A 10,161-nucleotide genomic window follows, 5' to 3' on the forward strand; every position below is an offset into this window, starting at 1 on the left:
GCTACTTAGGAGGCAGGAGAACAGCATTTGTAAGACCATCCTGGGCAACTTAGTAGGACCTTGTCTCAGAAATTTAAAAAGCGATGGGAGTACAGCTTGCCAGGCATGTATGAGAGCCTGGGCTTCATCCCCAGTGCTGAAGGAGTGAAGGAAAGGAAGTGGGGAAAGAAGAGGAAAAGAAGAGAAGCCTTCAGTGCGGAGAAGGGCACCCAAAGGTGGAGGAGCACCTGCCACCTGGGGTTCCTTCTCAGCTCTCAAAGGATAGGGTCCCAAACCTCACATGAAAGCAGAAGCCAAGGCTGCACTCACCAATACAAGTAATAGGCCAAGGCCACGGCCACCAGCGAGGCGCAGAGCCCCGAGAAGAGGCAGGTGGAGGAACTGGTCAGCATCTTCCACACTTGGTCTGTGCACCTCTCAAACTTGCAGAGGAGCAGGCAAGGGAACAGGGTCGGCCTCAGAGACCAGCCCTCCGGGTACCACCAGCCTGACTGGGGACTCCCAAGGGATAGGAGGATGCACCCCAATGAGCACAAAGACCAGGCCTCTCCTCCCACTCAGGCTCCCACTAATCCAGTAAGCGGCTTTCCCAGGAGCTGTTGTCAACAGGAGCGTCACAGGGCGCCCAGGGCACACTGACCCCAGGTGGGGCCCCGAGATGCCACCCGGTCCTTTCTGCCCCCAATGGCCCATGGAACTGGCCTGGCTCAGGCAGAGAAGGCTGGCGCTTCAGCCCCCAGGTGCCCCACACAGTGGACACACGTTCAAGGCTCATGACCACAATTCCTGCTCCAGGCGACCTGTTAAACAGCATATGAGGACAGACTGGCATCAAGCACTGGGACTCAGCCCCAGGAGGCTTCGGAGTCACTGTTACAAAGGTTTCAAGGCTGTGACTCCCATGTCTGAGGGTGTTCCTGTCCACCTCAAATAGCAGCATGCTGGAGCCCACTTCAGAGGAGAGGAACACAGTGAGAGGGGACCAATGTTCACTTAACTCTGAGGATTCTGTGTGACAGAGACAGAGACAGAAAGACACAGACACAGAGAAAGAGACACAGAAAGGCCTGCACATCTGCCCAGGAGGCAGTGCCCATGCAGCTTTGGACAGCCACTTGTGTCCCTCGACACGGCAAACATGACTAGCTGCACCACCGAGATCCACCTCACGCTGCCCTGTGAGACCTGGCCTGCAGTGGTGGTTCCTCAGGACTGCTGGAGCTGGAGGAGCTCTGCCTCCTCCTCCTGAGCACCTGCTGCCACCTCAGACCCCAAGAGCCACCTAGAGCCACAGGATGCAGCCAAGGGGCAGCAGTGGCCCAGATGGCAGAAAGGGAGTGGGGATAGGGCCAATTTATCACCCCTCCTGGCTCTTTTTCTCCTCTTGGCCTCTGCAGGAGCATAGCTGGCGTCTCGGAGTCTTGGAGCCTTGGCCTCCCCAAGCTCAGCTCCACTTAGCCCAGGGTGACATGGGTACAGCTGCTCCTGGGACTCCTTGGGACCCTTTTGGAGCTGCTACTCTGGCACTCACTGGTTGCCAGGCAGACTGCCCTCCTCATCTAGCCACACAGTCTGCTGGGGGCAGAGCGCAGTGCCCCTAAGGCTTTCCCATGCCTAATCCCCACAGCTGCCACAGCCTCCTCACACTTGCTCAGGACCGAGTCCTGAAAGCTAGGCCAGCCTCTCCAGTCCATGACTTTCCTGTGGGCCCTGAATGACAGGTTTGATGATGTGCGGGCTAGCCTTGGTGGCCAGTCCTTACTCCCCTCTCCCTCAGTGGCTGGCTGGGTCCTTTCCCAGGAAACGCCCTGACACACCTGCCAAGGGTTCTGTGCTCCCCCATGTGGGTCCCAGATGCCCTGGATGCGGTGTTCCTCATCCCCTTCTTTCTGAGGACAATTGGTCCCTGGCCTTGGCCAGTTCACTGTACCCACACTCCAGGAAATGGGCCCATCGAAGCCAGAGTTCAGCAAACTGGGTCCCCACCAGCAGCAGCCTGTGTGTGGCCCTGGTGCTCAGTCCTCAGGAGATACACCTGTCACCATGCAGGGGCCTCCCTGACATTTACCCAGCTAATGAGCCCACAGGGACATGCCAATCACCCACCTGTTTACCCGGATTTAGCTCAACCCTAAAGCCCAGTCCTGAGACTGCAGCAGAGGAGGACCGTGGCAGTGAAGGGCACAGCCCATGCTCGGGGCCCTCCCCAGCCCTTGCTGGCCAGCCATGTTCTACTTTCCGAGGCCCCCTCCCATGCAGGCCTCTGTACCTTGATATACAAGGTCAAATGGTAAAAAAAATTCAGGCTCCAGGTGTTCCCTCCTGCTGCTCTGGAAGCCTTCATTGGAACAGCCTTCTCTCTGTAGGCAAGCCTCACACTCAGGGATCTATCTGCATAGCACTGCCAGAGATGGAGGCACCAACCCGCCTTCCAGTGCCTTAGACCAGTTAGCAAATGCACAAACAGAAACCAGTCCCCACCATTACCAGTTCTGCTGGGGTTGCACAGACGATGACAGAGGCTTCGGGAGCACAGCAGCAGGGATCTCATGGATGGCGGTAAGTATTCCCAGCCCACACAGGGTCAGGGTGGAGAGCAGGTTACCAAGCCAATCAAATGAAGAGTAAGCAGCCAAGGCAGGAGCCAAGACGCTGGCCCATCCCTGGGGCTCACTCAGCCATGTGGGGAAATCTACACAAGGGCTGTGGCTTGGCAAAGCCTCTGGGGGAGGGCAGGCCACTGCATGGGCGGAGGGATGCATGCAGGCCCTGTCAGGTCACTGCATGCTGCAGACAAGAATGTGCTTGTTTCTGGGATGCTGCAGGTCTGGACAGCTTGGCCAACTGTGTCACCAGCTCTGGTGTTGGAAAGGGAGCCACAGTCCTATGGGAGCGGGCACTGGTAAGCACTCAGCCTTGGGGAGCTGACAGGAGCCCCAGTGGGTGTTTGGGAAGCAGAAGTGTAGGATGGTGTGAGGCTATGGTGTGCGGGGACTGTGGTATATGTGTGTGTGTGTGTGTGTGTGTGTGTGTGTGTGTGTGAGCGCTCACACACACATATGCACGCACACGCTCATGTTGCCATCACAGGGACCTTGGCATGTTTCTGTAACTACTGTCTCCAGCTTAAGGCTCACCTCAGGACAACTGCTACCTGAGATGAAATCCTTACAAAAAAAAAAAAAACTATTTCAGACCTGAAACCTGTGGACAGATTTGTTGATGGTTTGTGTGACTTCCACGAGACCCCAAATGAAGTTTCCATCAGACCTGGCTCTCTGGGTCTCATGGACTTGGACTCTGACCCCCAGAGAGCCGCCCACCCTGCTCAGTAGCACATGAGACTTGAAGCTGTGACACGCTGGGAGCCCCTGAGCACCATCCTCCCAGGACACAGTGCTGTGCTGGAAGTAGCTGGCTCAAAGCCCAGACAGTTGGAGACCCTGCCATACCTGGGGAGGAGTGTGGAACTCTTCCAGACATGAGTGACCATGAAATGTGGGATGTGGTGTGGCATTTCATGAGTGACAAACCACCCTGTCCTGCTGGACCCACCAACCTGCATTCCCACAGTGCAAGGGATACCAGCTTGGACAGGGCCCTGCACCCCTCTTGAGGACCTGGGATTTCCCGGCTAGGAAGAGGCCTTAGCTGGGGCTTAGAGTCCTTGTGGGATGAGCTGACAGCTGAAGCCAGAACAAAGCATCCTGAGACCATGTGGTACCTTCCAGGACACAGTGGCAACACAGAGGGTCTGGCTAGGAAGCTGGAACCCTGGCTGGGCATGCAGCAGGAAGGCCTCCCCTGCCCAGGGGGTGGAGGCTGGGCAGAAGGTGACCTGAGCAGAGGACACTCCTTTGTCCCCTCCCGCTCCCCCTCTAGACCAAGGAATGACCTTAATCACTTGGGCCTCGCTGCTGGCGCTGGGTCACCTACTTCCACAAAGTCACTTGCTGGAAATCCAGGGCTTAGACAGATAGGAAAGCCACAGGAGGCAGTGCCGCCTAGCACAGGGCCCCGGCTGCGACCTCTTGCACTATGGGACACTCACCCAAAAGGATACACAGGGCTACTGAAGATTCTAGCTAAGGGTCACCAGCACCCATGTCCCATCTCAGGAGAAGAAGCTCCACTTGTAATGGGCACCAGCAGCTCCAACTGCTCACACTGGGCATCTCTAACCCTGGCCCTAACCTTTTGCCAGTTTATCTGCTGCCTATGTCTCAGCCTCACTTGCAGCTGGCCTGGCTGCCAGCTGGTCCCTACTCAGCCCTGTGCCTGACAGGAAAAAGCCTGCTCACAAGTTCCCACAATAAGCTACAACCCAAGAGGTTAGCTATAAGCTTGGGGCACCTCCGTGTCACACACAACACAGGGCCACCTGGCTGGTTCCCCAGTGCCCCACAGTCCCACCTGAACACCTGCCCCGTCACCACACAGTGCAACTTCAGGACCCTTTCCACAGGGTGCACCCCACTGCCTAGCTTACGTCTTGCTCCTTCCCAGAGACAAGACACCAGGGACCTCTGCTAGGACCCACAACCCACCATGCAGGCACATGGCAGAGGTCACAGTGAGTCACATGCCCCCAGAACACAGGACATTTGATGCCTCCCTTAGAGTGTCTACTGAGCAGCTAGGCCAAGCACCCACTGTGGGCCTGTGCTTCAGGTCCTGGGGCAGGGGTAACAGGGCAGTACATGTGCATCCCTCAGTCCCCAGGGAGCTACCAGGATGGGGACAGCCTGCAGAGCACCCACATTTGGACCCTCTTATCAGGCACAGTGGTAACACAGCAACTTGCCTGGGCACACCTACCTGCCCACCACAGGCTCTCAGCTTAGGGGACACTGAAGCCATGGCCTCCAGCAATCAGGAACAAACATCGACACTTCCGCACAGCAACCTGACACAGCCCTGGTTCTGGACAGGAGAAAGTGCATGTGATCTACCCACAACCACTCCTGCCTTAGTGTCTCTCCTGAGGTCCCAGAGACGTCACAATGCACCTAGCTCTGAGCGCCCAGATCACATGTTCGAATGTCACTAGCTGTGCGGCTGTGTCCCAACACAACCCTTTTATGGAGAGAACCTGGTCCAGTCACAGGAGCTGCACTGTCACCTGCAATGCCAAGTTCTCTGCGTGATCTACAGTAGCTTCTGTCAGATCCAGGACAAAGGTTTCGAGGTTCTGGCTGGGCCAGAGGAGCTGGGGCTCAGTGAGGGCCAGCACACAGCAGAGCGCCCTGCAGCCTGCAGAGCTGTGCCTCTGCCCTCCTACCCCACCCTCTGCAGGATTGGCCATGGAACCAGCTCCACAGCCATTTGGTCCACTCATCCCCACTTGGCGGACCCTTGAGCATGCCAGCCTGGCTCCAGGCAGCAATGTTCACACCTGTGTCCACAGGTCTGGATCCCAGGTGCCCTAGCTGCACCCTCTTCCCACTCAGGTCTGGGATGGTGTCCCTCTAATTTCAGCACTTTGTCTCCTTGTCATGGCAGCATGGCACTGGGCAGAAGGCCCCCAATGCTCTCTGCAGATAGACAAACCCTGAAGCAACCTTCCGGCCCTAGACACCACAACAGCTCCAAGTGCCAATGTCAGCCGCTGCCTGGCCTCTGGCCCAGCTGCTCCATCCCAGAAAGTGTGGCAAGAGCCACATTTGGCAGGACTGGCACTGGAGTAGAGCAGGTTACTCACACAGGGTGACAGAGGCTGAGAGCTGATGCAGAACAGAAACACAAAAAGTCAGTCCACAAATACCTGGCAAACACCAGAGGCCGAGATCAGAATCCATGGAGAGAGGCGATAGGTGCTGGAGAAAAGAACTGTACACTGGAGGCCCCCAGACACAGGTTCCAACCGCTCCTCTGGAAGCCACAGCTCGGGGCAGGCGCACAGGCCCTGGCTTGGTTCCCCAGCCAAGCAGTTTGTCATAACCCATGCTCAGTTGGGAAGGGATGAAGGGGTGGAGGCGCAACCCACTCCAGTGCCCCTCCCACAGATGTGAGGCCCAAGGCAGGCCAGGGAATCAGAGTCCTGCCTTAGTCAGGGTTGTCCCTTGAGCTAAGCCTTCACAACAGACAGGACCTGCCACAGCCTAGTCAGCACAGATGCCATCAGCCACAGCTGCCAGCTGTGCTGGCCCGCATGTGCCATGAGGTGTTAGTCAGTGCAAGGGTGAAGCTGACAGTATTAACACCTCTCACCTAACCCAACTCTTCCAAGATGACTGGGGAACAGGTAACAGGGCCTATGGAGATGTCCCCAAGGCTCTGGGGCAGAGTCACTCCGAGCCCCACATCACACCCCAGCTTCCAGGAGCTTGGTGTTGTATTGGCTGGCAGCCCCAACAGTGGAGCTGTCTTGTCACTTCAGTGACTTGGGTGGCAAAGGGCCACACAGAGGAGTAGATGGGAGATCTCAGCCTTGGCCCAGGCCTTTGGGATGGTGCTGGAAGGCAGAAGGTAGAAGGCAGCCGGGATGAGTGTCCAGTGTTAGAGTGGTACCCGCCCAAGGCTCCAGAGTGAGAGGCTAAGGAGGGGCTCGAGAGCCACATCAACCTGGGGACAGATAGAGCCGGATGAGGTGCGGCCAGGGCTCCACCTCTCCCTGCATCCCTGGGTGCCTAGCTGACTTGCCCAAAGATCCTTTCCAGGCCTCAGCAGACACAACAGTCTCTACCAGATGTATGTGGCTTCAGGGTGGCAGGGACACAGTGGAGCGAGGTTTTACCTCACCCTTAACCCACTGGGAAGAGTAGGAAAGAGGGCACTCACCTGTGATTTGTGCCCAGGGGGCATGTGGCCCAGTGGTGCCAGCACCAAGGGGACAGGCCATCACCCCGCACACTGGTACATACCAAGGGAGAGACACCAGAGTGATGCGGGTTTGGGGAACTGTGCGGGGAGGAGGGAGGCTCTGAATCTGAGGGTGAGGTCTCAGCTGCAATGCACACACATACACACACACACACACACACACACACACACACACCTGTCTTGTGCCAGCCCAGTCCCCAGCAGCATGTGTGGGTTGGACCCAGGGCGAACCTGGGCATGCCTGTCTCAAAGACGGAATGATAAGCGACATCTTCAGGCTTGGAAGCTAGGACAGAGGCCTGGCAGCACAGAGCCCCAGTGACTGCTTATGGCCAACAGGGAGCAAAGCTACAACTTGGGGAGCGTTCATGAGGAGAACCTGTTCCCCAGGCCATAGGCTTAAGGGTGAGACAAAAATGCACACTTTTATTTTAGGCCTGGTCCCTAAAAACCCAGAGCTCCTGGGTGGCAACATGACTTGAGCCACTCTCATCCTACACTGGGCTCATGTGTAGGTAAAGTTCCTTAAACATGGAATTTTGGGAGTGATGGGATCTCTTCAGTCCTCCACCTCCACCTCTTGATCATGACTGAGGCAGCAGGCGAGAGTGGACTGTGGTCTCTGGCTGGCTGGGTCACCCACGGGCCCAGTGCTGAGCTCCAGGCTGGAGAGGTCAGTGAGGTCCCCCGTGCTTAGCACCCCGGCCCTGGCCTCTGCCCACCCCCCACTGTGCCTGGTTCTCAGTGATGGCCCCTGTGCCATCTGAGTTCTGACCCAGAGCCCCAGGCCCCAGCCAACACCAGACCCAGTGCCCTTCCCCCTCAGATAGCCTGCAGATCCCTGGCCTGTTTGTCTTCATGCCAGTGTAAACAACTGCAGTGTAGACACACTGCCTACAATGTCTCAAATCCCACACTTGGCTCTGTCGTGGGGCAACTGAGTCACTGGCATCAGCCAGCATGGTACCAGCCTGCCTGGGCCTGTCACTGCAGAGCACTCCCAGATGGCTCAAGCTGATGGCCCTCCTCAGGATGTGAAGAGCTCATGCAGATGCTGAGGGGTACTATCACCAGAACCCGTAAGTGCAGCCAGGCCGTGGTTCCCCAGTCCTGGCGCTCACAGGAGACCTGGCCAGCTCCACATGTGCATGTGAGTGCACAGCTGTGCAGATGCCCAAGTGTGTGCATGTGTGGCTGGTGCAGAGTATGCACATGTGTCATCAGGGTGGCATGTGTGAGCATGTGAGCGTGCATGCACTCTCCGGTTCCAGGGCCACCCCACATCTGTCTGCATGGCAGGTGCCGGCTGCCTGGCCCCATACCAGGCCACAGGGGCTATCTCCATTTGATGGCACTGGATTCCTGTGGCACCTGGCTCAGCATGAGTGGGGTCAGGGTCTGTCCCCTCTGTGTTAGCTGAGAAAGTGCAAGCAGGCCAGTTCCTGGGGATACCGCCACACAGACAGCAACTATCTCATGTGTATACGCCTGGGTCTCTGTGGCTATTGGCCTCTGCCTGTGACCCACATGCTACCTTGGGCACACCCAGGGCACAGGTGTCACCTCTGTCCCTAGCACAGTACATCTGTGGGCATGGTAGGCCCTTGAGCCAGCAAGCAGTGTAAGAAACCTGAAAGGCCAACCAGAAGCCAGCCAGTCTCTCACGCAGGGTTAAACAACCAGGTTCCTCACAATACTGCAAGGGGCCACCCACCACCCAGATCCCAGTCCAAAGTCCATCCCCTGAAGAGCACTGTAATGTCCAGAGCCCTGGAGCCCAGTGAGCAACTGGACTTTTGAAGCAGAAGGGACACACTGGCAGTGTAAGCAAGCTCCTGGCACACAGACTTAGTTCCCCCAGTGGCCCAAAAGGACCAGGAGCAGAGCTCCCTGCAGGGTGCCCACGCATCTCAAGGGAGACACTGGTACTCATGGGTCTTGGCCATCAGATGCCCCTGCCCAGATTGCAGCATGTCACTAGGAAAGGCCTGGGACAGGACCAGAGTGGGGGAAGGCTGGGTGTGACTAGTTAATTTCAAAACTCCAGGACACCTGTGCAGAGCAGTTCCCAGAGCCCTGCCCACACCCAACAGAGAGAGCCGTCTTCAGGTCCTCTCTGGGAATAGGGGCATCCCTAGCTGATATTATAGGTTAGTGTCCACACACCAAATGATCCAATGGCACTTCGACTAAGACAGAAATCACAAGGAATGGTATAGACATGAACCACAGCAGGCTAAAAACAGGAGATACTACCGTGCCTCAAAATCCACGCAACATATATACAGTATCCAGGAATGAAGCAATAAAGAAATATTCAATTCCAAAGAGTAATTAAAATGCACATATTTTAGTAAATTACTAACAAGAATTAATTTAAAAAATAAGAAATCAGTAGCAAAGTCAGAAAGCAGAAAAGGTCCCCACTGTTCACAGAAACATGCTTCTCTAAATTGTCTTGGAAGAAGAGAAACAAACAGTGAAGAATTTTTAAGAAATACATTAGTAGGGCCAGCCAGATAGCTGAGCGGATTAAAGCACCGGCTCAGGCAGATGCAGGGGCTGGGGGTTCAATCCCTGCCATGCCAGTGCCAGTCCCACCCCCAGGGCATGCTGAGATGGGGATTGAGACTGGGTGTGGTGGCACATGCCTATAATCCCAGCACTTGGGAGGCTGAAAAACAGGAAGGATCACTGAGTCTGATCTGTGTAGTGAGACCCTGTAGACCCTATACTAAATATATTAAGAGAAAGAAAAAGAAATAACTACATTAATGAAAGCTAAAGCAATATACATAGGAGAATTTATCTCATTAACTGTCTTCATCTTCACAAGGGAAATCAAAAGAGTGAAGCTTCCAATTCAAAGTGTTGGAAAATTATAAAATAAATGAAGGAATAAAAGTTAAAACAAAAAATTTAAGAGAAATCATCTAAATGAACAGTTAAATTGAAAGATTTATTTAGGAGGAGGACCAGTAAGTAATCTACAGCAGTTAAAAAATAATAATAATCAAGCCAGGCACGGTAGTGAACGCCTATCATCTCAGCATTTGGGAGGCTTAGGCAGGAGGATTGCTGTGAGTGCAGAGCCAGCCTTGGCTAAGTACGTAGTAAGTTCAAAGTCAGTCTGTACTACAAAGGGAAACCTTGTCTCAAAAAAACCCAACCAACCAAACAAACAAAAAACACTAAAAATCTAATCAAGGAAAAGGAAGAGGGGCCGGGGAGATGGCTCAGTGGAATAAATGCTTCCCTGGCAAGCGCAAAGACCTGAGTTCAATCCCCGGTTCCGCAAAAAACCACATAAAATACCCCAAAAGTGAACTGGCTGAGAAA

The 10,161-nt window shown here is 55.2% G+C and overlaps 1 protein-coding gene across 3 annotated transcripts in view; it reads right to left on the reverse strand.

Moving 5' to 3' along the window:
- Positions 1-10,161, reverse strand: part of Agpat3 (1-acylglycerol-3-phosphate O-acyltransferase 3) — a 74,144-nt gene that overhangs the window by 32,830 nt on the left and 31,153 nt on the right. The window contains exon 3 of one of the 3 annotated variants that reach the window (XM_023715907.1): positions 4,819-4,923. The exons of the other annotated variants lie outside the window; for them this stretch is intronic. The gene's annotated coding sequence lies outside the window, so the exon portion shown is untranslated. The remainder of the gene's footprint in view (positions 1-4,818; positions 4,924-10,161) is intronic. 3 annotated transcript variants of the gene reach the window in all.

Source organism: Octodon degus, unplaced genomic scaffold (genome assembly GCF_000260255.1).
Source record: "Octodon degus isolate 3935 unplaced genomic scaffold, OctDeg1.0 scaffold00045, whole genome shotgun sequence".
Lineage (NCBI taxonomy): Eukaryota > Metazoa > Chordata > Mammalia > Rodentia > Octodontidae > Octodon > Octodon degus.